This window comes from Pseudophryne corroboree, chromosome 11, assembly GCF_028390025.1.
Source record: "Pseudophryne corroboree isolate aPseCor3 chromosome 11, aPseCor3.hap2, whole genome shotgun sequence".
Taxonomy (NCBI): Eukaryota; Metazoa; Chordata; class Amphibia; order Anura; family Myobatrachidae; genus Pseudophryne; species Pseudophryne corroboree.
In genome coordinates this window covers 167,267,676-167,292,025 of record NC_086454.1, presented here as the reverse complement: position 1 = coordinate 167,292,025, position 24,350 = coordinate 167,267,676, and the positions used below count along the sequence as shown (strand labels likewise).

General features: G+C 32.7%; 15 non-coding genes across 15 annotated transcripts; all 15 read left to right on the top strand.

The window, feature by feature from the left end:
* Positions 1 to 328: 328 nt before the first annotated feature.
* Positions 329 to 402, top strand: TRNAI-AAU (transfer RNA isoleucine (anticodon AAU)). The gene has a single exon. It is a non-coding gene; the product is annotated as a tRNA-Ile (tRNA).
* A 1,588-nt stretch (positions 403 to 1,990) lies between these two features.
* On the top strand, positions 1,991 to 2,064 carry TRNAI-AAU (transfer RNA isoleucine (anticodon AAU)). The gene has a single exon. It is a non-coding gene; the product is annotated as a tRNA-Ile (tRNA).
* A 1,591-nt stretch (positions 2,065 to 3,655) lies between these two features.
* TRNAI-AAU (transfer RNA isoleucine (anticodon AAU)) lies at positions 3,656 to 3,729 on the top strand. Its single transcript has one exon. It is a non-coding gene; the product is annotated as a tRNA-Ile (tRNA).
* Positions 3,730 to 5,317: 1,588 nt separating this feature from the next.
* TRNAI-AAU (transfer RNA isoleucine (anticodon AAU)) lies at positions 5,318 to 5,391 on the top strand. The gene has a single exon. It is a non-coding gene; the product is annotated as a tRNA-Ile (tRNA).
* Positions 5,392 to 6,979: 1,588 nt separating this feature from the next.
* On the top strand, positions 6,980 to 7,053 carry TRNAI-AAU (transfer RNA isoleucine (anticodon AAU)). Its single transcript has one exon. It is a non-coding gene; the product is annotated as a tRNA-Ile (tRNA).
* Positions 7,054 to 8,639: 1,586 nt separating this feature from the next.
* Positions 8,640 to 8,713, top strand: TRNAI-AAU (transfer RNA isoleucine (anticodon AAU)). Its single transcript has one exon. It is a non-coding gene; the product is annotated as a tRNA-Ile (tRNA).
* A 1,596-nt stretch (positions 8,714 to 10,309) lies between these two features.
* TRNAI-AAU (transfer RNA isoleucine (anticodon AAU)) lies at positions 10,310 to 10,383 on the top strand. Its single transcript has one exon. It is a non-coding gene; the product is annotated as a tRNA-Ile (tRNA).
* Positions 10,384 to 11,971: 1,588 nt separating this feature from the next.
* On the top strand, positions 11,972 to 12,045 carry TRNAI-AAU (transfer RNA isoleucine (anticodon AAU)). The gene has a single exon. It is a non-coding gene; the product is annotated as a tRNA-Ile (tRNA).
* Positions 12,046 to 13,629: 1,584 nt separating this feature from the next.
* TRNAI-AAU (transfer RNA isoleucine (anticodon AAU)) lies at positions 13,630 to 13,703 on the top strand. The gene has a single exon. It is a non-coding gene; the product is annotated as a tRNA-Ile (tRNA).
* Positions 13,704 to 15,295: 1,592 nt separating this feature from the next.
* On the top strand, positions 15,296 to 15,369 carry TRNAI-AAU (transfer RNA isoleucine (anticodon AAU)). Its single transcript has one exon. It is a non-coding gene; the product is annotated as a tRNA-Ile (tRNA).
* Positions 15,370 to 16,957: 1,588 nt separating this feature from the next.
* On the top strand, positions 16,958 to 17,031 carry TRNAI-AAU (transfer RNA isoleucine (anticodon AAU)). Its single transcript has one exon. It is a non-coding gene; the product is annotated as a tRNA-Ile (tRNA).
* Positions 17,032 to 18,618: 1,587 nt separating this feature from the next.
* TRNAI-AAU (transfer RNA isoleucine (anticodon AAU)) lies at positions 18,619 to 18,692 on the top strand. The gene has a single exon. It is a non-coding gene; the product is annotated as a tRNA-Ile (tRNA).
* Positions 18,693 to 20,280: 1,588 nt separating this feature from the next.
* Positions 20,281 to 20,354, top strand: TRNAI-AAU (transfer RNA isoleucine (anticodon AAU)). Its single transcript has one exon. It is a non-coding gene; the product is annotated as a tRNA-Ile (tRNA).
* Positions 20,355 to 21,940: 1,586 nt separating this feature from the next.
* Positions 21,941 to 22,014, top strand: TRNAI-AAU (transfer RNA isoleucine (anticodon AAU)). Its single transcript has one exon. It is a non-coding gene; the product is annotated as a tRNA-Ile (tRNA).
* A 1,587-nt stretch (positions 22,015 to 23,601) lies between these two features.
* TRNAI-AAU (transfer RNA isoleucine (anticodon AAU)) lies at positions 23,602 to 23,675 on the top strand. The gene has a single exon. It is a non-coding gene; the product is annotated as a tRNA-Ile (tRNA).
* The last annotated feature ends 675 nt before the right edge of the window (positions 23,676 to 24,350 follow it).

Below are 24,350 nucleotides of genomic sequence, written 5' to 3'. Positions count from 1 at the left end.
TATCTTTTTCAACAATCTGTAAATTTACAATTAAAAATTGTGTATTAGATTTTTTAGATTGATTTTGCTTAGATTTGCATATACTCCTTGTCTAAATTGTCTATTTTTATACTATTAGTAGATGCCTTAATCTTTGTTATTATCCTATCTAATATTTATTTTTATTTTGTAATGTGGAAAGAAACTGGAGCATTTTTATGATACCCATGCTTCAAGTGACTCTATGGCTTAAGCTTTTTTTTGAAAAATGAAATGCTATAAAAACAAAATATGATCTGTGCTTTGAGGTACATTTGCCAGTTTTGTGTTTGCTAGCAGTAATATGTGTGGCCTGTTAGCTCAGTTGGTTAGAGCGTGGTGCCAATAACGCCAAGGTCACGGGTTCGATCCCCATATGGGCCATTTACTTTTCTTGAAGGACAAGAATGGAATAAGCTCATCGTGGAGTGCATGAATACTTGAAAACATCATAGACACATATATCACAAAATCTTTTCAAATACATATCAGAAGCCAGTGGGAGTGTCATCCTTTGGCTGATGAAGATTTTTCTCTACATGGCTCAGTGACTTTTGTCTCAAATCAAGCAATATTACATAACTAAGATATGCAAGGGCAAATTAATCAGTTATTATATTGCTGCTCAAACATAGAGGGCACTAGGTGTTACTAGAAGAAGAAGAAGATATGTGCTCCCCTCTCATTAGTGCACACTGAAGTAAAAAAAAATGGAGAATTTCTAAAGACCAGAGCACAAGTAATAGATCTCTGCATTCTTATTGCATCTTTTCTTATTTCCAAATATTTGACATGCTTCTGATTTGATAAGTTTAAAAATGAGTTTAAACAAAGGACACCACTGAAGATGATGGAATTTATACGAATTTTAAATGAAGATTTGCAATACTCATACATTGAATGAAAATGGAGCTTTGAACAAAAGGAAAATAAACAATGTTAGCTCCCACGAGATATGAACTCAGATTACTAGATTCAAAGTCCAGGGTGCTAACAATTACACCATGGAACCCTCACCTGAGCAATGGCATCTACTGAAGTGCGCTCATCTTTTAAATGCAAAGAAAAGAAATTCAATACTTTATATATATTATTTCAAGTTTCTAATAAGCTCAGGGATGCAATAGGTATTATGTAGAATATTTGTCCAAACCCAATGATAATATATAAAAAGTAACCTATTTTTTAAAGGAGAAGATAGATACTAGAAACCTAAATGCCTAGGACCAATTTCAGTTGGAGCATCACCCCTTATGTTATCCTAGCATTGAATTGACAGTTTTTCTGTATTTCCATATTTGCATATCAGCCACTTACAATTGTTTCAAGCTTTATAACAGAGGACTGCCTTTTTTATAGACCAAGGATGAAAGTCTCTTGTGAGTTAAGTCTGATAATGACATCACAATTTGTAAATTAAGCTATAGTATGATTACAGAGTGTAGACTGAATAAAAAGTGCTTTCCTATGGATTGAAGTTTGTATTTTCTTAAGCTTTGCATTCCAAAATGGGCTAGCATTCTTTATTTCCAATGGGCACATTAAGCTGCTTCCCCAATATATATTTTTTTGTGTTAAAAGTTATTCATACACAACTTGGTAAAACATACTAAATTTAATACATAATGGATTACATCCTGGGATTATCTTTTTCAACAATCTGTAAATTTACAATTAAAAATTGTGTATTAGATTGTTTAGATTGATTATGCTTAGATTTGCATATACTCCTTGTCTAAATTGTCTATTTTTATACTATTAGTAGATGCCTTAATCTTTGTTATTATCCTATCTAATATTTATTTTTATTTTGTAATGTGGAAAGAAACTGGAGCATTTTTATTATACCCATGCTTCAAGTGACTCTATGGCTTAAGCTTTTTTTTGAAAAATGAAATGCTATAAAAACAAAATATGATCTGTGCTTTGAGGTACATTTGCCAGTTTTGTGTTTGCTTGCAGTAACATCTGTGGCCGGTTAGCTCAGTTGGTTAGAGCGCGGTACTAATAAAGCCAAGGTCACGGGTTCGATCCCCGTATGGGCCATTTGCTTTTCTTGATGGACAAGAATGGAATAAGCTCATCGGTGGAGGGCATGAATACTTGAAAACATCATAGACACATGTATCACAAAATCTCTTCAAATAGATATCAGAAGCCAGTGGGAGTGTCATCCTTTGGCTGATGAAGATTTTTCTCTACATTGCTCAGTGACTTTTGTCTCAAATCAAGCAATATGGCATAACTAAGATATGCAAGGGCAAATTAATCAGTTATTATATTGCTGCTCAAACATAGAGGGCACTAGGTGTTACTAGAAGAAGAAGAAGAAGATATGAGCACCCCTCTCATTAGTGCACACTGAAGTAAAAAAAATGGAGAATTTCTAAAGACCAGAGCACAAGTAATAGATCTCTGCATTCTTATTGCATCTTTTCTTATTTCCAAATATTTGACATACTTCTGATTTGATAAGTTTAAAAATGAGTTTAAACAAAGGACACCACTGAAGATGATGGAATTTATACGAATTTTAAATGAAGATTTGCAATACTCATACATTGAATGAAAATGGAGCTTTGAACAAAAGGAAAATAAACAATGTTAGCTCCCACGAGATATGAACTCAGATTACTAGATTCAAAGTCAAGGGTGCTAACAATTACACCATGGAACCCTCACCTGAGCAATGGCATCTACTGAAGTGCGCTCATCTTTTAAATGCAAAGAAAAGAAATTCAGTACTTTATATATATTATTTCAAGTTTCTAATAAGCTCAGGGATGCAATAGGTATTATGTAGAATATTTGTCCAAACCCAATGATAATATATAAAAAGTAACCTATTTTTTAAAGGAGAAGATAGATACTAGAAACCTAAATGCCTAGGACCAATTTCAGTTGGAGCATCACCCCTTATGTTATCCTAGCATTGAATTGACAGTTTTTCTGTATTTCCATATTTGCATATCAGCCACTTACAATTGTTTCAAGCTTTATAACAGAGGACTGCCTTTTTTATAGACCAAGGATGAAAGTCTCTTGTGAGTTAAGTCTGATAATGACATCACAATTTGTAAATTAAGCTATAGTATGATTACAGAGTGTAGACTGAATAAAAAGTGCTTTCCTATGGATTGAAGTTTGTATTTTCTTAAGCTTTGCATTCCAAAATGGGCTAGCATTCTTTATTTCCAATGGGCACATTAAGTTACTTCCCCAGTATATATTTTTTTGTGTTAAAAGTTATTCATACACAACTTGGTAAAACATACTAAATTTAATACATAATGGATTACATCCTGGGATTATCTATTTCAACAATCTGTAAATTTACAATTAAAAATTGTGTATTAGATTTTTTAGATTGCTTTTGCTTAGATTTGCATATACTCCTTGTCTAAATTGTCTATTTTTATACTATTAGTAGATGCCTTAATCTTTGTTATTATCCTATCTAATATTTATTTTTATTTTGTAATGTGGAAAGAAACTGGAGCATTTTTATGATACCCATGCTTCAGATCACTCTATGGCTTAAGCTTTTTTTTTAAAAATGAAATGCTATAAAAACAAAATATGATCTGTGCTTTGAGGTACATTTGCCAGTTTTGTGTTTGCTTGCTGTAACATCTGTGGCCGGTTAGCTCAGTTGGTTAGAGCGTGGTGCTAATAACGCCAAGGTCACGGGTTTGATCCCAGTATGGGCCATTTGCTTTTCTTGATGGACAAGAATGGAATAAGCTCATCGGTGGAGTGCATGAATACTTGAAAACATCATAGACACATATATCACAAAATCTCTTCAAATACGTATCAGAAGCCAGTGGGAGTGTCATCCTTTGGCTGATGAAGATTTTTCTCTACATGGCTCAGTGACTTTTGTCTCAAATCAAGCAATATGGCATAACTAAGATATGCAAGGGCAAATTAATCAGTTATTATATTGCTGCTCAAACATAGAGGGCACTAGGTGTTACTAGAAGAAGAAGAAGATATGTGCTCCCCTCTCATTAGTGCACACTGAAGTAAAAAAAAATGGAGAATTTCTAAAGACCAGAGCACAAGTAATGGATCTCTGCATTCTTATTGCATCTTTTCTTATTTCCAAATATTTGACATACTTCTGATTTGATAAGTTTAAAAATGAGTTTAAACAAAGGACACCACTGAAGATGATGGAATTTATATGAATTTTAAATGAAGATTTGCAATACTCATACATTGAATGAAAATGGAGCTTTGAACAAAAGGAAAATAAACAATGTTAGCTCCCACGAGATATGAACTCAGATTACTAGATTCAAAGTCCAGGGTGCTAACAATTACACCATGGAACCCTCACCTGAGCAATGGCATCTACTGAAGTGCGCTCATCTTTTAAATGCAAAGAAAAGAAATTCAATACTTTATATATATTATTTCAAGTTTCTAATAAGCTCAGGGATGCAATAGGTATTATGTAGAATATTTGTCCAAACCCAATGATAATATATAAAAAGTAACCTATTTTTTAAAGGAGAAGATAGATACTAGAAACCTAAATGCCTAGGACCAATTTCAGTTGGAGCATCACCCCTTATGTTATCCTAGCATTGAATTGACAGTTTTTCTGTATTTCCATATTTGCATATCAGCCACTTACAATTGTTTCAAGCTTTATAACAGAGGACTGCCTTTTTTATAGACCAAGGATGAAAGTCTCTTGTGAGTTAAGTCTGATAATGACATCACAATTTGTAAATTAAGCTATAGTATGATTACAGAGTGTAGACTGAATAAAAAGTGCTTTCCTATGGATTGAAGTTTGTATTTTCTTAAGCTTTGCATTCCAAAATGGGCTAGCATTCTTTATTTCCAATGGGCACATTAAGCTACTTCCCCAATATATATTTTTTTGTGCTAAAAGTTATTCATACACAACTTGGTAAAACATACTAAATTTAATACATAATGGATTACATCCTGGATTATCTTTTTCAACAATCTGTAAATTTACAATTAAAAATTGTGTATTAGATTTTTTAGATTGATTTTGCTTAGATTTGCATATACTCCTTGTCTAAATTGTCTATTTTTATACTATTAGTAGATGCCTTAATCTTTGTTATTATCCTATCTAATATTTATTTTTATTTTGTAATGTGGAAAGAAACTGGAGCATTTTTATGATACCCATGCTTCAAGTGACTCTATGGCTTAAGCTTTTTTTTGAAAAATGAAATGCTATAAAAACAAAATATGATCTGTGCTTTGAGGTACATTTGCAAGTTCTGTGTTTGCTTGCAGTGATATCTGTGGGCGGTTAGCTCAGTTGGTTAGAGCGTGGTGCTAATAATGCCAAGGTCACGGGTTCCATCCCCGTATGGGCCATTTGCTTTTCTTGATGGACAAGAATGGAATAAGCTCATCGGTGGAGTGCATGAATACTTGAAAACATCATAGACACATATATCACAAAATCTCTTCAAATACATATCAGAAGCCAGTGGGAGTGTCATCCTTTGGCTGATGAAGATTTTTCTCTACATGGCTCAGTGACTTTTGTCTCAAATCAAGCAATATGGCATAACTAAGATATGCAAGGGCAAATTAATTAGTTATTATATTGCTGCTCAAACATAGAGGGCACTAGGTGTTAATAGGAGAAGAAGAAGATATGTGCTCCCCTCTCATTAGTGCACACTGAAGTAAAAACAATGGAGAATTTCTAAAGTCCAGAGCACAAGTAATGGATCTCTGCATTCTTATTGCATCTTTTCTTATTTCCAAATATTTGACATACTTCTGATTTGATAAGTTTAAAAATGAGTTTAAACAAAGGACACCACTGAAGATGATGGAATTTATATGAATTTTAAATGAAGATTTGCAATACTCATACATTGAATGAAAATGGAGCTTTGAACAAAAGGAAAATTAACAATGTTAGCTCCCACGAGATATGAACTCAGATTACTAGATTCAAAGTCCAGGGTGCTAACAATTACACCATGGAACCCTCACCTGAGCAATGGCATCTACTGAAGTGCGCTCATCTTTTAAATGCAAAGAAAAGAAATTCAATACTTTATATATATTATTTCAAGTTTCTAATAAGCTCAGGGATGCAATATGTATTATGTAGAATATTTGTAGAAACCCAATGATAATATATAAAAAGTAACCTATTTTTTAAAGGAGAAGATAGATACTAGAAACCTAAATGCCTAGGACCAATTTTAGTTGGAGCATCACCCCTTATGTTATCCTAGCATTGAATTGACAGTTTTTCTGTATTTCCATATTTGCATATCAGCCACTTACAATTGTTTCAAGATTTATAACAGAGGACTGCCTTTTTTATAGACCAAGGATGAAAGTCTCTTGTGAGTTAAGTCTGATAATGACATCACAATTTGTAAATTAAGCTATAGTATGATTACAGAGTGTAGACTGAATAAAAAGTGCTTTCCTATGGATTGAAGTTTGTATTTTCTTAAGCTTTGCATTCCAAAATGGGCTAGCATTCTTTATTTCCAATGGGCACATTAAGCTACTTCCTTAATATATATTTTTTTGTGTTAAAAGTTATTCATACACAACTTGGTAAAACATACTAAATTTAATACATAATGGATTACATCCTGGGATTATCTTTTTCAACAATCTGTAAATTTACAATTAAAAATTGTGTATTAGATTTTTTAGATTGATTTTGCTTAGATTTGCATATACTCCTAGTCTAAATTGTCTATTTTTATACTATTACTAGATGCCTTAATCTTTGTTATTATCCTATCTAATATTTATTTTTATTTTGTAATGTAGAAAGAAACTGGAGCATTTTTATGATACCCATGCTTCAAGTGACTCTATGGCTTAAGCTTTTTTTTGAAAAATGAAATGCTATAAAAACAAAATATGATCTGTGCTTTGAGGTACATTTGCCAGTTTTGTGTTTGCTAGCAGTAATATATGTGGCCTGTTAGCTCAGTTGGTTAGAGCGTGGTGCTAATAACGCCAAGGTCACGGGTTCGATCCCCGTATGGGCCATTTGTTTTTCTTGAAGGACAAGAATGGAATAAGCTCATCGTGGAGTGCATGAATACTTGAAAATATCATAGACACATATATCACAAAATCTTTTCAAATACATATCAGAAGCCAGTGGGAGTGTCATCCTTTGGCTGATGAAGATTTTTCTCTACATGGCTCAGTGACTTTTGTCTCAAATCAAGCAATATGACATAACTAAGATATGCAAGGGCAAATTAATCAGTTATTATATTGCTGCTCAAACATAGAGGGCACTAGGTGTTACTAGAAGAAGAAGAAGATATGTGCTCCCCTCTCATTAGTGCACACTGAAGTAAAAAAAATGGAGAATTTCTAAAGACCAGAGCACAAGTAATGGATCTCTGCATTCTTATTGCATCTTTTCTTATTTCCAAATATTTGACATACTTCTGATTTGATAAGTTTAAAAATGAGTTTAAACAAAGGACACCACTGAAGATGATGGAATTTATATGAATTTTAAATGAAGATTAGCAATACTCATACATTGAATGAAAATGGAGCTTTGAACAAAAGGAAAATAAACAATGTTAGCTCCCACGAGATATGAACTCAGATTACTAGATTCAAAGTCCAGGGTGCTAACAATTACACCATGGAACCCTCACCTGAGCAATGGCATCTACTGAAGTGCGCTCATCTTTTAAATGCAAAGAAAAGAATTTCAATACTTTATATATATTATTTCAAGTTTCTAATAAGCTCAGGGATGCAATAGGTATTATGTAGAATATTTGTCCAAACCCAATGATAATATATAAAAAGTAACCTATTTTTTAAAGGAGAAGATAGATACTAGAAACCTAAATGCCTAGGACCAATTTCAGTTGGAGTATCACCCCTTATGTTATCCTAGCATTGAATTGACAGTTTTTCTGTATTTCCATATTTGCATATCAGCCACTTACAATTGTTTCAAGCTTTATAACAGACGACTGCCTTTTTTATAGACCAAGGATGAAAGTCTCTTGTGAGTTAAGTCTGATAATGACATCACAATTTGTAAATTAAGCTATAGTATGATTACAGAGTGTAGACTGAATAAAAAGTGCTTTCCTATGGATTGAAGTTTGTATTTTCTTAAGCTTTGCATTCCAAAATGGGCTAGCATTCTTTATTTCCAATGGGCACATTAAGCTACTTCCCCAATATATATTTTTTTGTGTTAAAAGTTATTCATACACAACTTGGTAAAACATACTAAATTTAATACATAATGGATTACATCCTGGATTATCTTTTTCAACAATCTGTAAATTTACAATTAAAAATTGTGTATTAGATTTTTTAGATTGACTTTGCTTAGATTTGCATATACTCCTTGTCTAAATTGTCTATTTTTATACTATTAGTAGATGCCTTAATCTTTGTTATTACCCTATCTAATATTTATTTTTATTTTGTAATGTGGAAAGAAACTGGAGCATTTTTATGATACCCATGCTTCAAGTGACTCTATGGCTTAAGCTTTTTTTTGAAAAATGAAATGCTATAAAAACAAAATATGATCTGTGCTTTGAGGTACATTTGCCAGTTTTGTGTTTGCTTGCAGTGATATCTGTGGCCGGTTAGCTCAGTTGGTTAGAGCGTGGTGCTAATAACGCCAAGGTCACGGGTTTGATCCCCGTATGGGCCATTTGCTTTTCTTGATGGACAAGAATGGAATAAGCTCATCGGTGGAGTGCATAAATACTTGAAAACATCATAGACACATATATCACAAAATCTCTTCAAATACATATCAGAAGCCAGTGGGAGTGTCATCCTTTGGCTGATGAAGATTTTTCTCTACATGGCTCAGTGACTTTTGTCTCAAATCAAGCAATATGGCATAACTAAGATATGCAAGGGCAAATTAATCAGTTATTATATTGCTGCTCAAACATAGAGGGCACTAGGTGTTACTAGAAGAAGAAGAAGAAGAAGATATGTGCTCCCCTCTCATTAGTGCACACTGAAGTAAAAAAAAATGGAGAATTTCTAAAGACCAGAGCACAAGTAATGGATCTTTGCATTCTTATTGCATCTTTTCTTATTTCCAAATATTTGACATACTTCTGATTTGATAAGTTTAAAAATGAGTTTAAACAAAGGACACCACTGAAGATGATGGAATTTATATGAATTTTAAATGAAGATTTGCAATACTCATACATTGAATGAAAATGGAGCTTTGAACAAAAGGAAAATAAACAATGTAAGCTCCCACGAGATATGAATTCAAATTACTAGATTCAAAGTCCAGGGTGCTAACAATTACACCATGGAACCCTCACCTGAGCAATGGCATCTACTGAAGTGCGCTCATCTTTTAAATGCAAAGAAAAGAAATTCATTACTTTATATATATTATTTCAAGTTTCTAATAAGCTCAGGGATGCAATAGGTATTATGTAGAATATTTGTCCAAACCCAATGATAATATATAAAAAGTAACCTATTTTTTAAAGGAGAAGATAGATACTAGAAACCTAAATGCCTAGGACCAATTTCAGTTGGAGCATCACCCCTTATGTTATCCTAGCATTGAATTGACAGTTTTTCAGTATTTCCATATTTGCATATCAGCCACTTACAATTGTTTCATGCTTTATAACAGAGGACTGCCTTTTTTATAGACCAAGGATGAAAGTCTCTTGTGAGTTAAGTCTGATAATGACATCACAATTTGTAAATTAAGCTATAGTATGATTACAGAGTGTAGACTGAATAAAAAGTGCTTTCCTATGGATTGAAGTTTGTATTTTCTTAAGCTTTGCATTCCAAAATGGGCTAGCATTCTTTATTTCCAATGGGCACATTAAGTTACTTCCCCAATATATATTTTTTTGTGTTAAAAGTTATTCATACACAACTTGGTAAAACATACTAAATTTAATACATAATGGATTACATCCTGGGATTATCTTTTTCAACAATCTGTAAATTTACAATTAAAAATTGTGTATTAGATTTTTTAGATTGATTTTGCTTAGATTTGCATATACTCCTTGAATAAATTGTCTATTTTTATACTATTAGTAGATGCCTTAATCTTTGTTATTATCCTATCTAATATTTATTTTTATTTTGTAATGTGGAAAGAAACTGGAGCATTTTTATGATACCCATGCTTCAAGTGACTCTATGGCTTAAGCTTTTTTTTGAAAAATGAAATGCTATAAAAACAAAACATGATCTGTGAATTTGAGGTACATTTGCCAGTTTTGTGTTTGCTTGCAGTAACATCTGTGGCCGGTTAGCTCAGTTGGTTAGAGCGTGGTGCTAATAACGCCAAGGTCACGGGTTCGATCCCCGTATGGGCCATTTGCTTTTCTTGATGGACAAGAATGGAATAAGCTCATCGGTGGAGTGCATGAATACTTGAAAACATCATAGACACATATATCACAAAATCTCTTCAAATACATATCAGAAGCCAGTGGGAGTGTCATCCTTTGGCTGATAAAGATTTTTCTCTACATGGCTCAGTGACTTTTGTCTCAAATCAAGCAATATGGCATAACTAAGATATGCAAGGGCAAATTAATCAGTTATTATATTGCTGCTCAAACATAGAGGGCACTAGGTGTTACTAGAAGAAGAAGAAGATATGTGCTCCCCTCTCATTAGTGCACACTGAAGTAAAAAAAATGGAGAATTTCTAAAGACCAGAGCACAAATAATGGATCTCTGCATTCTTATTGCATCTTTTCTTATTTCCAAATATTTGACATACTTCTGATTTGATAAGTTTAAAAATGAGTTTAAACAAAGGACACCACTGAAGATGATGGAATTTATATGAATTTTAAATGAAGATTTGCAATACTCATACATTGAATGAAAATGGAGCTTTGAACAAAAGGAAAATAAACAATGTTAGCTCCCACGAGATATGAACTCAGATTACTAGATTCAAAGTCCAGGGTGCTAACAATTACACCATGGAACCCTCACCTGAGCAATGGCATCTACTGAAGTGCACTCATCTTTTAAATGCAAAGAAAAGAAATTCAATACTTTATATATATTATTTCAAGTTTCTAATAAGCTCAGGGATGCAATAGGTATTATGTAGAATATTTGTCCAAACCCAATGATAATATATAAAAAGTAACCTATTTTTTAAAGGAGAAGATAGATACTAGAAACCTAAATGCCTAGGACCAATTTCAGTTGGAGCATCACCCCTTATGTTATCCTAGCATTGAATTGACAGTTTTTCTGTATTTCCATATTTGCATATCAGCCACTTACAATTGTTTCAAGCTTTATAACAGAGGACTGCCTTTTTTATAGACCAAGGATGAAAGTCTCTTGTGAGTTAAGTCTGATAATGACATCACAATTTGTAAATTAAGCTATAGTATGATTACAGAGTGTAGACTGAATAAAAAGTGCTTTCCTATGGATTGAAGTTTGTATTTTCTTAAGCTTTGCATTCCAAAATGGGCTAGCATTCTTTATTTCCAATGGGCACATTAAGTTACTTTCCCAATATATATTTTTTTGTGTTAAAAGTTATTCATACACAACTTGGTAAAACATACTAAATTTAATACATAATGGAATACATCCTGGATTATCTTTTTCAACAATCTGTAAATTTACAATTAAAAATTGTGTATTAGATTTTTTAGATTGATTTTGCTTAGATTTGCATATACTCCTTGAATAAATTGTCTATTTTTATGCTATTAGTAGATGCCTTAATCTTTGTTATTATCCTATCTAATATTTATTTTTATTTTGTAATGTGGAAAGAAACTGGAGCATTTTTATGATACCCATGCTTCAAGTGACTCTATGGCTTAAGCTTTTTTTTGAAAAATGAAATGCTATAAAAACAAAATATGATCTGTGAATTTGAGGTACATTTGCCAGTTTTGTGTTTGCTTGCAATAACATCTGTGGCCGGTTAGCTCAGTTGGTTAGAGCGTGGTGCTAATAACGCCAAGGTCACGGGTTCGATCCCCGTATGGGCCATTTGCTTTTCTTGATGGACAAGAATGGAATAAACTCATCGGTGGAGTGTATGAATACTTGAAAACATCATAGACACATATATCACAAAATCTCTTCAAATACATATCAGAAGCCAATGGGAGTGTCATCCTTTGGCTGATAAAGATTTTTCTCTACATGGCTCAGTGACTTTTGTCTCAAATCAAGCAATATGGCATAACTAAGATATGCAAGGGCAAATTAATCAGTTATTATATTGCTGCTCAAACATAGAGGGCACTAGGTGTTACTAGAAGAAGAAGATATGTGCTCCCCTCTCATTAGTGCACACTGAAGTAAAAAAAATGGAGAATTTCTAAAGACCAGAGCACAAATAATGGATCTCTGCATTCTTATTGCATCTTTTCTTATTTCCAAATATTTGACATACTTCTGATTTGATAAGTTTAAAAATGAGTTTAAACAAAGGACACCACTGAAGATGATGGAATTTATATGAATTTTAAATGAAGATTTGCAATACTCATACATTGAATGAAAATGGAGCTTTGAACAAAAGGAAAATAAACAATGTTAGCTCCCACGAGATATGAACTCAGATTACTAGATTCAAAGTCCAGGGTGCTAACAATTACACCATGGAACCCTCACCTGAGCAATGGCATCTACTGAAGTGCACTCATCTTTTAAATGCAAAGAAAAGAAATTCAATACTTTATATATATTATTTCAAGTTTCTAATAAGCTCAGGGATGCAATAGGTATTATGTAGAATATTTGTCCAAACCCAATGATAATATATAAAAAGTAACCTATTTTTTAAAGGAGAAGATAGATACTAGAAACCTAAATGCCTAGGACCAATTTCAGTTGGAGCATCACCCCTTATGTTATCCTAGCATTGAATTGACAGTTTTTCTGTATTTCCATATTTGCATATCAGCCACTTACAATTGTTTCAAGCTTTATAACAGAGGACTGCCTTTTTTATAGACCAAGGATGAAAGTCTCTTGTGAGTTAAGTCTGATAATGACATCACAATTTGTAAATTAAGCTATAGTATGATTACAGAGTGTAGACTGAATAAAAAGTGCTTTCCTATGGATTGAAGTTTGTATTTTCTTAAGCTTTGCATTCCAAAATGGGCTAGCATTCTTTATTTCCAATGGGCACATTAAGTTACTTTCCCAATATATATTTTTTTGTGTTAAAAGTTATTCATACACAACTTGGTAAAACATACTAAATTTAATACATAATGGATTACATCCTGGATTATCTTTTTCAACAATCTGTAAATTTACAATTAAAAATTGTGTATTAGATTTTTTAGATTGATTTTGCTTAGATTTGCATATACTCCTTGTCTAAATTGTCTATTTTTATACTATTAGTAGATGCCTTAATCTTTGTTATTATCCTATCTAATATTTATTTTTATTTTGTAATGTGGAAAGAAACTGGAGCATTTTTATGATACCCATGCTTCAAGTGACTCTATGGCTTAAGCTTTTTTTTGAAAAATGAAATGCTATAAAAACAAAATATGATCTGTGCTTTGAGGTACATTTGCCAGTTTTGTGTTTGCTTGCAGTGATATCTGTGGCCGGTTAGCTCAGTTGGTTAGAGCGTGGTGCTAATAACGCCAAGGTCACGGGTTTGATCCCCGTATGGGCCATTTGCTTTTCTTGATGGACAAGAATGGAATAAGCTCATCGGTGGAGTGCATAAATACTTGAAAACATCATAGACACATATATCACAAAATTTCTTCAAATACATATCAGAAGCCAGTGGGAGTGTCATCCTTTGGCTGATGAAGATTTTTCTCTTCATGGCTCAGTGACTTTTGTCTCAAATCAAGCAATATGGCATAACTAAGATATGCAAGGGCAAATTAATCAGTTATTATATTGCTGCTCAAACATAGAGGGCACTAGGTGTTACTAGAAGAAGAAGAAGAAGATATGTGCTCCCCTCTCATTAGTGCACACTGAAGTAAAAAAAAATGGAGAATTTCTAAAGACCAGAGCACAAGTAATGGATCTTGGCATTCTTATTGCATCTTTTCTTATTTCCAAATATTTGACATACTTCTGATTTGATAAGTTTAAAAATGAGTTTAAACAAAGGACACCACTGAAGATGATGGAATTTATATGAATTTTAAATGAAGATTTGCAATACTCATACATTGAATGAAAATGGAGCTTTGAACAAAAGGAAAATAAACAATGTAAGCTCCCACGAGATATGAATTCAAATTACTAGATTCAAAGTCCAGGGTGCTAACAATTACACCATGGAACCCTCACCTGAGCAATGGCATCTACTGAAGTGCGCTCATCTTTTAAATGCAAAGAAAAGAAATTCAATACTTTATATATATTATTTCAAGTTTCTAATAAGCTCAGGGATGCAATAGGTATTATGTAGAATATTTGTCCAAACCCAATGATAATATATAAAAAGTAACCTATTTTTTAAAGGAGAAGATAGATACTAGAAACCTAAATGCCTAGGACCAATTTCAGTTGCAGCATCACCCCTTATGTTATCCTAGCATTGAATTGACAGTTTTTCTGTATTTCCATATTTGCATATCAGCCACTTACAATTGTTTCAAGCTTTATAACAGAGGACTGCCTTTTTTATAGACCAAGGATGAAAGTCTCTTGTGAGTTAAGTCTGATAATGACATCACAATTTGTAAATTAAGCTATAGTATGATTACAGAGTGTAGACTGAATAAAAAGTGCTTTCCTATGGATTGAAGTTTGTATTTTCTTAAGCTTTGCATTCCAAAATTGGCTAGCATTCTTTATTTCCAATGGGCACATTAAGTTACTTTCCCAATATATATTTTTTTGTGTTAAAAGTTATTCATACACAACTTGGTAAAACATACTAAATTTAATACATAATGGATTACATCCTGGATTATTTTTTTCAACAATCTGTAAATTTACAATTAAAAATTGTGTATTAGATTTTTTAGATTGATTTTGCTTAGATTTGCATATACTCCTTGAATAAATTGTCTATTTTTATGCTATTAGTAGATGCCTTAATCTTTGTTATTATCCTATCTAATATTTATTTTTATTTTGTAATGTGGAAAGAAACTGGAGCATTTTTATGATACCCATGCTTCAAGTGACTCTATGGCTTAAGCTTTTTTTTGAAAAATGAAATGCTATAAAAACAAAATATGATCTGTGAATTTGAGGTACATTTGCCAGTTTTGTGTTTGCTTGCAATAACATCTGTGGCCGGTTAGCTCAGTTGGTTAGAGCGTGGTGCTAATAACGCCAAGGTCACGGGTTCGATCCCCGTATGGGCCATTTGCTTTTCTTGATGGACAAGAATGGAATAAACTCATCGGTGGAGTGCATGAATACTTGAAAACATCATAGACACATATATCACAAAATCTCTTCAAATACATATCAGAAGCCAGTGGGAGTGTCATCCTTTGGCTGATAAAGATTTTTCTCTACATGGCTCAGTGACTTTTGTCTCAAATCAAGCAATATGGCATAACTAAGATATGCAAGGGCAAATTAATCAGTTATTATATTGCTGCTCAAACATAGAGGGCACTAGGTGTTACTAGAAGAAGAAGAAGATATGTGCTCCCCTCTCATTAGTGCACACTGAAGTAAAAAAAATGGAGAATTTCTAAAGACCAGAGCACAAATAATGGATCTCTGCATTCTTATTGCATCTTTTCTTATTTCCAAATATTTGACATACTTCTGATTTGATAAGTTTAAAAATGAGTTTAAACAAAGGACACCACTGAAGATGATGGAATTTATATGAATTTTAAATGAAGATTTGCAATACTCATACATTGAATGAAAATGGAGCTTTGAACAAAAGGAAAATAAACAATGTTAGCTCCCACGAGATATGAACTCAGATTACTAGTTTCAAAGTCCAGGGTGCTAACAATTACACCATGGAACCCTCACCTGAGCAATGGCATCTACTGAAGTGCACTCATCTTTTAAATGCAAAGAAAAGAAATTCAATACTTTATATATATTATTTCAAGTTTCTAATAAGCTCAGGGATGCAATAGGTATTATGTAGAATATTTGTCCAAACCCAATGATAATATATAAAAAGTAACCTATTTTTTAAAGGAGAAGATAGATACTAGAAACCTAAATGCCTAGGACCAATTTCAGTTGGAGCATCACCCCTTATGTTATCCTAGCATTGAATTGACAGTTTTTCTGTATTTCCATATTTGCATATCAGCCACTTACAATTGTTTCAAGCTTTATAACAGAGGACTGCCTTTTTTATAGACCAAGGATGAAAGTCTCTTGTGAGTTAAGTCTGATAATGACATCACAATTTGTAAATTAAGCTATAGTATGATTACAGAGTGTAGACTGAATAAAAAGTGCTTTCCTATGGATTGAAGTTTGTATTTTCTTAAGCTTTGCATTCCAAAATGGGCTAGCATTCTTTATTTCCAATGGGCACATTAAGCTACTTCCTTAATATATATTTTTTTGTGTTAAAAGTTATTCATACACAACTTGGTAAAACATACTAAATTTAATACATAATGGATTACATCCTGGGATTATCTTTTTCAACAATCTGTAAATTTACAATTAAAAATTGTGTATTAGATTTTTTAGATTGATTTTGCTTAGATTTGCATATACTCCTAGTCTAAATTGTCTATTTTTATACTATTACTAGATGCCTTAATCTTTGTTATTATCCTATCTAATATTTATTTTTATTTTGTAATGTAGAAAGAAACTGGAGCATTTTTATGATACCCATGCTTCAAGTGACTCTATGGCTTAAGCTTTTTTTTGAAAAATGAAATGCTATAAAAACAAAATATGATCTGTGCTTTGAGGTACATTTGCCACTTTTGTGTTTGCTAGCAGTAATATGTGTGGCCTGTTAGCTCAGTTGGTTAGAGCGTGGTGCTAATAACGCCAAGGTCACGGGTTTGATCCCCGTATGGGCCATTTGCTTTTCTTGATGGACAAGAATGGAATAAGCTCATCGGTGGAGAGCATGAATACTTGAAAACATCATAGACACATATATCACAAAATTTCTTCAAATACATATCAGAAGCCAGTGGGAGTGTCATCCTTTGGCTGATGAAGATTTTTCTCTACATGGCTCAGTGACTTTTGTCTCAAATCAAGCAATATGGCATAACTAAGATATGCAAGGGCAAATTAATCAGTTATTATATTGCTGCTCAAACATAGAGGGCACTAGGTGTTACTAGAAGAAGAAGATATGTGCTCCCCTCTCATTAGTGCACACTGAAGTAAAAAAAAATGGAGAATTTCTAAAGACCAGAGCACAAGTAATGGATCTTTGCATTCTTATTGCATCTTTTCTTATTTCCAAATATTTGACATACTTCTGATTTGATAAGTTTAAAAATGAGTTTAAACAAAGGACACCACTGAAGATGATGGAATTTATATGAATTTTAAATGAAGATTTGCAATACTCATACATTGAATGAAAATGGAGCTTTGAACAAAAGGAAAATAAACAATGTTAGCTCCCACGAGATATGAATTCAAATTACTAGATTCAAAGTCCAGGGTGCTAACAATTACACCATGGAACCCTCACCTGAGCAATGGCATCTACTGAAGTGCGCTCATCTTTTAAATGCAAAGAAAAGAAATTCAATACTTTATAGATATTATTTCAATTTTCTAATAAGCTCAGGGATGCAATAGGTATTATGTAGAATATTTGTCCAAACCCAATGATAATATATAAAAAGTAACCTATTTTTTAAAGGAGAAGATAGATACTAGAAACCTAAATGCCTAGGACCAATTTCAGTTGGAGCATCACCCCTTATGTTATCCTAGCATTGAATTGACAGTTTTTCAGTATTTCCATATTTGCATATCAGCCACTTACAATTGTTTCAAGCTTTATAACAGAGGACTGCCTTTTTTATAGACCAAGGATGAAAGTCTCTTGTGAGTTAAGTCTGATAATGACATCACAATTTGTAAATTAAGCTATAGTATGATTACAGAGTGTAGACTGAATAAAAAGTGCTTTCCTATGGATTGAAGTTTGTATTTTCTTAAGCTTTGCATTCCAAAATGGGCTAGCATTCTTTATTTCCAATGGGCACATTAAGCTACTTCCTTAATATATATTTTTTTGTGTTAAAAGTTATTCATACACAACTTGGTAAAACATACTAAATTTAATACATAATGGATTACATCCTGGGATTATCTTTTTCAACAATCTGTAAATTTACAATTAAAAATTGTGTATTAGATTTTTTAGATTGATTTTGCTTAGATTTGCATATACTCCTTGAATAAATTGTCTATTTTTATGCTATTAGTAGATGCCTTAATCTTTGTTATTATCCTATCTAATATTTATTTTTATTTTGTAATGTGGAAAGAAACTGGAGCATTTTTATGATACCCATGCTTCAAGTGACTCTATGGCTTAAGCTTTTTTTTGAAAAATGAAATGCTATAAAAACAAAATATGATCTGTGAATTTGAGGTACATTTGCCAGTTTTGTGTTTGCTTGCAATAACATCTGTGGCCGGTTAGCTCAGTTGGTTAGAGCGTGGTGCTAATAACGCCAAGGTCACGGGTTCGATCCCCGTATGGGCCATTTGCTTTTCTTGATGGACAAGAATGGAATAAACTCATCGGTGGAGTGCATGAATACTTGAAAACATCATAGACACATATATCACAAAATCTCTTCAAATACATATCAGAAGCCAGTGGGAGTGTCATCCTTTGGCTGATAAAGATTTTTCTCTACATGGCTCAGTGACTTTTGTCTCAAATCAAGCAATATGGCATAACTAAGATATGCAAGGGCAAATTAATCAGTTATTATATTGCTGCTCAAACATAGAGGGCACTAGGTGTTACTAGAAGAAGAAGAAGATATGTGCTCCCCTCTCATTAGTGCACACTGAAGTAAAAAAAATGGAGAATTTCTAAAGACCAGAGCACAAATAATGGATCTCTGCATTCTTATTGCATCTTTTCTTATTTCCAAATATTTGACATACTTCTGATTTGATAAGTTTAAAAATGAGTTTAAACAAAGGACACCACTGAAGATGATGGAATTTATATGAATTTTAAATGAAGATTTGCAATACTCATACATTGAATGAAAATGGAGCTTTGAACAAAAGGAAAATAAACAATGTTAGCTCCCACGAGATATGAACTCAGATTACTAGTTTCAAAGTCCAGGGTGCTAACAATTACACCATGGAACCCTCACCTGAGCAATGGCATCTACTGAAGTGCACTCATCTTTTAAATGCAAAGAAAAGAAATTCAATACTTTATATATATTATTTCAAGTTTCTAATAAGCTCAGGGATGCAATAGGTATTATGTAGAATATTTGTCCAAACCCAATGATAATATATAAAAAGTAACCTATTTTTTAAAGGAGAAGATAGATACTAGAAACCTAAATGCCTAGGACCAATTTCAGTTGGAGCATCACCCCTTATGTTATCCTAGCATTGAATTGACAGTTTTTCTGTATTTCCATATTTGCATATCAGCCACTTACAATTGTTTCAAGCTTTATAACAGAGGACTGCCTTTTTTATAGACCAAGGATGAAAGTCTCTTGTGAGTTAAGTCTGATAATGACATCACAATTTGTAAATTAAGCTATAGTATGATTACAGAGTGTAGACTGAATAAAAAGTGCTTTCCTATGGATTGAAGTTTGTATTTTCTTAAGCTTTGCATTCCAAAATGGGCTAGCATTCTTTATTTCCAATGGGCACATTAAGCTACTTCCTTAATATATATTTTTTTGTGTTAAAAGTTATTCATACACAACTTGGTAAAACATACTAAATTTAATACATAATGGATTACATCCTGGGATTATCTTTTTCAACAATCTGTAAATTTACAATTAAAAATTGTGTATTAGATTTTTTAGATTGATTTTGCTTAGATTTGCATATACTCCTAGTCTAAATTGTCTATTTTTATACTATTACTAGATGCCTTAATCTTTGTTATTATCCTATCTAATATTTATTTTTATTTTGTAATGTAGAAAGAAACTGGAGCATTTTTATGATACCCATGCTTCAAGTGACTCTATGGCTTAAGCTTTTTTTTGAAAAATGAAATGCTATAAAAACAAAATATGATCTGTGCTTTGAGGTACATTTGCCACTTTTGTGTTTGCTAGCAGTAATATGTGTGGCCTGTTAGCTCAGTTGGTTAGAGCGTGGTGCTAATAACGCCAAGGTCACGGGTTTGATCCCCGTATGGGCCATTTGCTTTTCTTGATGGACAAGAATGGAATAAGCTCATCGGTGGAGAGCATGAATACTTGAAAACATCATAGACACATATATCACAAAATTTCTTCAAATACATATCAGAAGCCAGTGGGAGTGTCATCCTTTGGCTGATGAAGATTTTTCTCTACATGGCTCAGTGACTTTTGTCTCAAATCAAGCAATATGGCATAACTAAGATATGCAAGGGCAAATTAATCAGTTATTATATTGCTGCTCAAACATAGAGGGCACTAGGTGTTACTAGAAGAAGAAGATATGTGCTCCCCTCTCATTAGTGCACACTGAAGTAAAAAAAAATGGAGAATTTCTAAAGACCAGAGCACAAGTAATGGATCTTTGCATTCTTATTGCATCTTTTCTTATTTCCAAATATTTGACATACTTCTGATTTGATAAGTTTAAAAATGAGTTTAAACAAAGGACACCACTGAAGATGATGGAATTTATATGAATTTTAAATGAAGATTTGCAATACTCATACATTGAATGAAAATGGAGCTTTGAACAAAAGGAAAATAAACAATGTTAGCTCCCACGAGATATGAATTCAAATTACTAGATTCAAAGTCCAGGGTGCTAACAATTACACCATGGAACCCTCACCTGAGCAATGGCATCTACTGAAGTGCGCTCATCTTTTAAATGCAAAGAAAAGAAATTCAATACTTTATAGATATTATTTCAATTTTCTAATAAGCTCAGGGATGCAATAGGTATTATGTAGAATATTTGTCCAAACCCAATGATAATATATAAAAAGTAACCTATTTTTTAAAGGAGAAGATAGATACTAGAAACCTAAATGCCTAGGACCAATTTCAGTTGGAGCATCACCCCTTATGTTATCCTAGCATTGAATTGACAGTTTTTCAGTATTTCCATATTTGCATATCAGCCACTTACAATTGTTTCAAGCTTTATAACAGAGGACTGCCTTTTTTATAGACCAAGGATGAAAGTCTCTTGTGAGTTAAGTCTGATAATGACATCACAATTTGTAAATTAAGCTATAGTATGATTACAGAGTGTAGACTGAATAAAAAGTGCTTTCCTATGGATTGAAGTTTGTATTTTCTTAAGCTTTGCATTCCAAAATGGGCTAGCATTCTTTATTTCCAATGGGCACATTAAGCTACTTCCTTAATATATATTTTTTTGTGTTAAAAGTTATTCATACACAACTTGGTAAAACATACTAAATTTAATACATAATGGATTACATCCTGGGATTATCTTTTTCAACAATCTGTAAATTTACAATTAAAAATTGTGTATTAGATTTTTTAGATTGATTTTGCTTAGATTTGCATATACTCCTAGTCTAAATTGTCTATTTTTATACTATTACTAGATGCCTTAATCTTTGTTATTATCCTATCTAATATTTATTTTTATTTTGTAATGTAGAAAGAAACTGGAGCATTTTTATGATACCCATGCTTCAAGTGACTCTATGGCTTAAGCTTTTTTTTGAAAAATGAAATGCTATAAAAACAAAATATGATCTGTGCTTTGAGGTACATTTGCCACTTTTGTGTTTGCAAGCAGTAATATGTGTGGCCTGTTAGCTCAGTTGGTTAGAGCGTGGTGCTAATAACGCCAAGGTCACGGGTTCGATCCCCGTATGGGCCATTTGTTTTTCTTGACGGACAAGAATGGAATAAGCTCATCGTGGAGTGCATGAATACTTGAAAACATCATAGACACATATATCACAAAATCTTTTCAAATACATATCAGAAGCCAGTGGGAGTGTCATCCTTTGGCTGATGAAGATTTTTCTCTACATGGCTCAGTGACTTTTGTCTCAAATCAAGCAATATGACATAACTAAGATATGCAAGGGCAAATTAATCAGTTATTATATTGCTGCTCAAACATAGAGGGCACTAGGTGTTACTAGAAGAAGAAGAAGATATGTGCTACCCTCTCATTAGTGCACACTGAAGTAAAAAAAAATGGAGAATTTCTAAAGACCAGAGCACAAGTAATGGATCTCTGCATTCTTATTGCATCTTTTCTTATTTCCAAATATTTGACATACTTCTGATTTGATAAGTTTAAAAATGAGTTTAAACAAAGGACACCACTGAAGATGATGGAATTTATATGAATTTTAAATGAAGATTTGCAATACTCATACATTGAATGAAAATGGAGCTTTGAACAAAAGGAAAATAAACAATGTTAGCTCCCACGAGATATGAACTCAGATTACTAGATTCAAAGTCCAGGGTGCTAGCAATTACACCATGGAACCCTCACCTGAGCAATGGCATCTACTGAAGTGCGCTCATCTTTTAAATGCAAAGAAAAGAAATTCAATACTTTATATATATTATTTCAAGTTTCTAATAAGCTCAGGGATGCAATAGGTATTATGTAGAATATTTGTCCAAACCCAATGATAATATATAAAAAGTAACCTATTTTTTAAAGGAGAAGATAGATACTAGAAACCTAAATGCCTAGGACCAATTTCAGTTGGAGCATCACCCCTTATGTTATCCTAGCATTGAATTGACAGTTTTTCTGTATTTCCATATTTGCATATCAGCCACTTACAATTGTTTCAAGCTTTATAACAGACGACTGCCTTTTTTATAGACCAAGGATGAAAGTCTCTTGTGAGTTAAGTCTGATAATGACATCACAATTTGTAAATTAAGCTATAGTATGATTACAGAGTGTAGACTGAATAAAAAGTGCTTTCCTATGGATTGAAGTTTGTATTTTCTTAAGCTTTGCATTCCAAAATGGGCTAGCATTCTTTATTTCCAATGGGCACATTAAGCTATTTCCCCAATATATATTTTTTTGTGTTAAAAGTTATTCATACACAACTTGGTAAAACATACTAAATTTAATACATAATGGATTACATCCTGGATTATCTTTTTCAACAATCTGTAAATTTACAATTAAAAATTGTGTATTAGATTTTTTAGATTGACTTTGCTTAGATTTGCATATACTCCTTGTCTAAATTGTCTATTTTTATACTATTAGTAGATGCCTTAATCTTTGTTATTATCCTATCTAATATTTATTTTTATTTTGTAATGTGGAAAGAAACTGGAGCATTTTTATGATACCCATGCTTCAAGTGACTCTATGGCTTAAGCTTTTTTTTGAAAAATGAAATGCTATAAAAACAAAATATGATCTGTGCTTTGAGGTACATTTGCCAGTTTTGTGTTTGCTTGCAGTGATATCTGTGGCCGGTTAGCTCAGTTGGTTAGAGCGTGGTGCTAATAATGCCAAGGTCACGGGTTTGATCCCCGTATGGGCCATTTGCTTTTCTTGATGGACAAGAATGGAATAAGCTCATCGGTGGAGTGCATGAATACTTGAAAACATCATAGACACATATATCACAAAATTTCTTCAAATACATATCAGAAGCCAGTGGGAGTGTCATCCTTTGGCTGATGAAGATTTTTCTCTACATGGCTCAGTGACTTTTGTCTCAAATCAAGCAATATGGCATAACTAAGATATGCAAGGGCAAATTAATCAGTTATTATATTGCTGCTCAAACATAGAGGGCACTAGGTGTTACTAGAAGAAGAAGATATGTGCTCCCCTCTCATTAGTGCACACTGAAGTAAAAAAAAATGGAGAATTTCTAAAGACCAGAGCACAAGTAATGGATCTTTGCATTCTTATTGCATCTTTTCTTATTTCCAAATATTTGACATACTTCTGATTTGATAAGTTTAAAAATGAGTTTAAACAAAGGACACCACTGAAGATGATGGAATTTATATGAATTTTAAATGAAGATTTGCAATACTCATACATTGAATGAAAATGGAGCTTTGAACAAAAGGAAAATAAACAATGTTAGCTCCCACGAGATATGAATTCAAATTACTAGATTCAAAGTCCAGGGTGCTAACAATTACACCATGGAACCCTCACCTGAGCAATGGCATCTACTGAAGTGCGCTCATCTTTTAAATGCA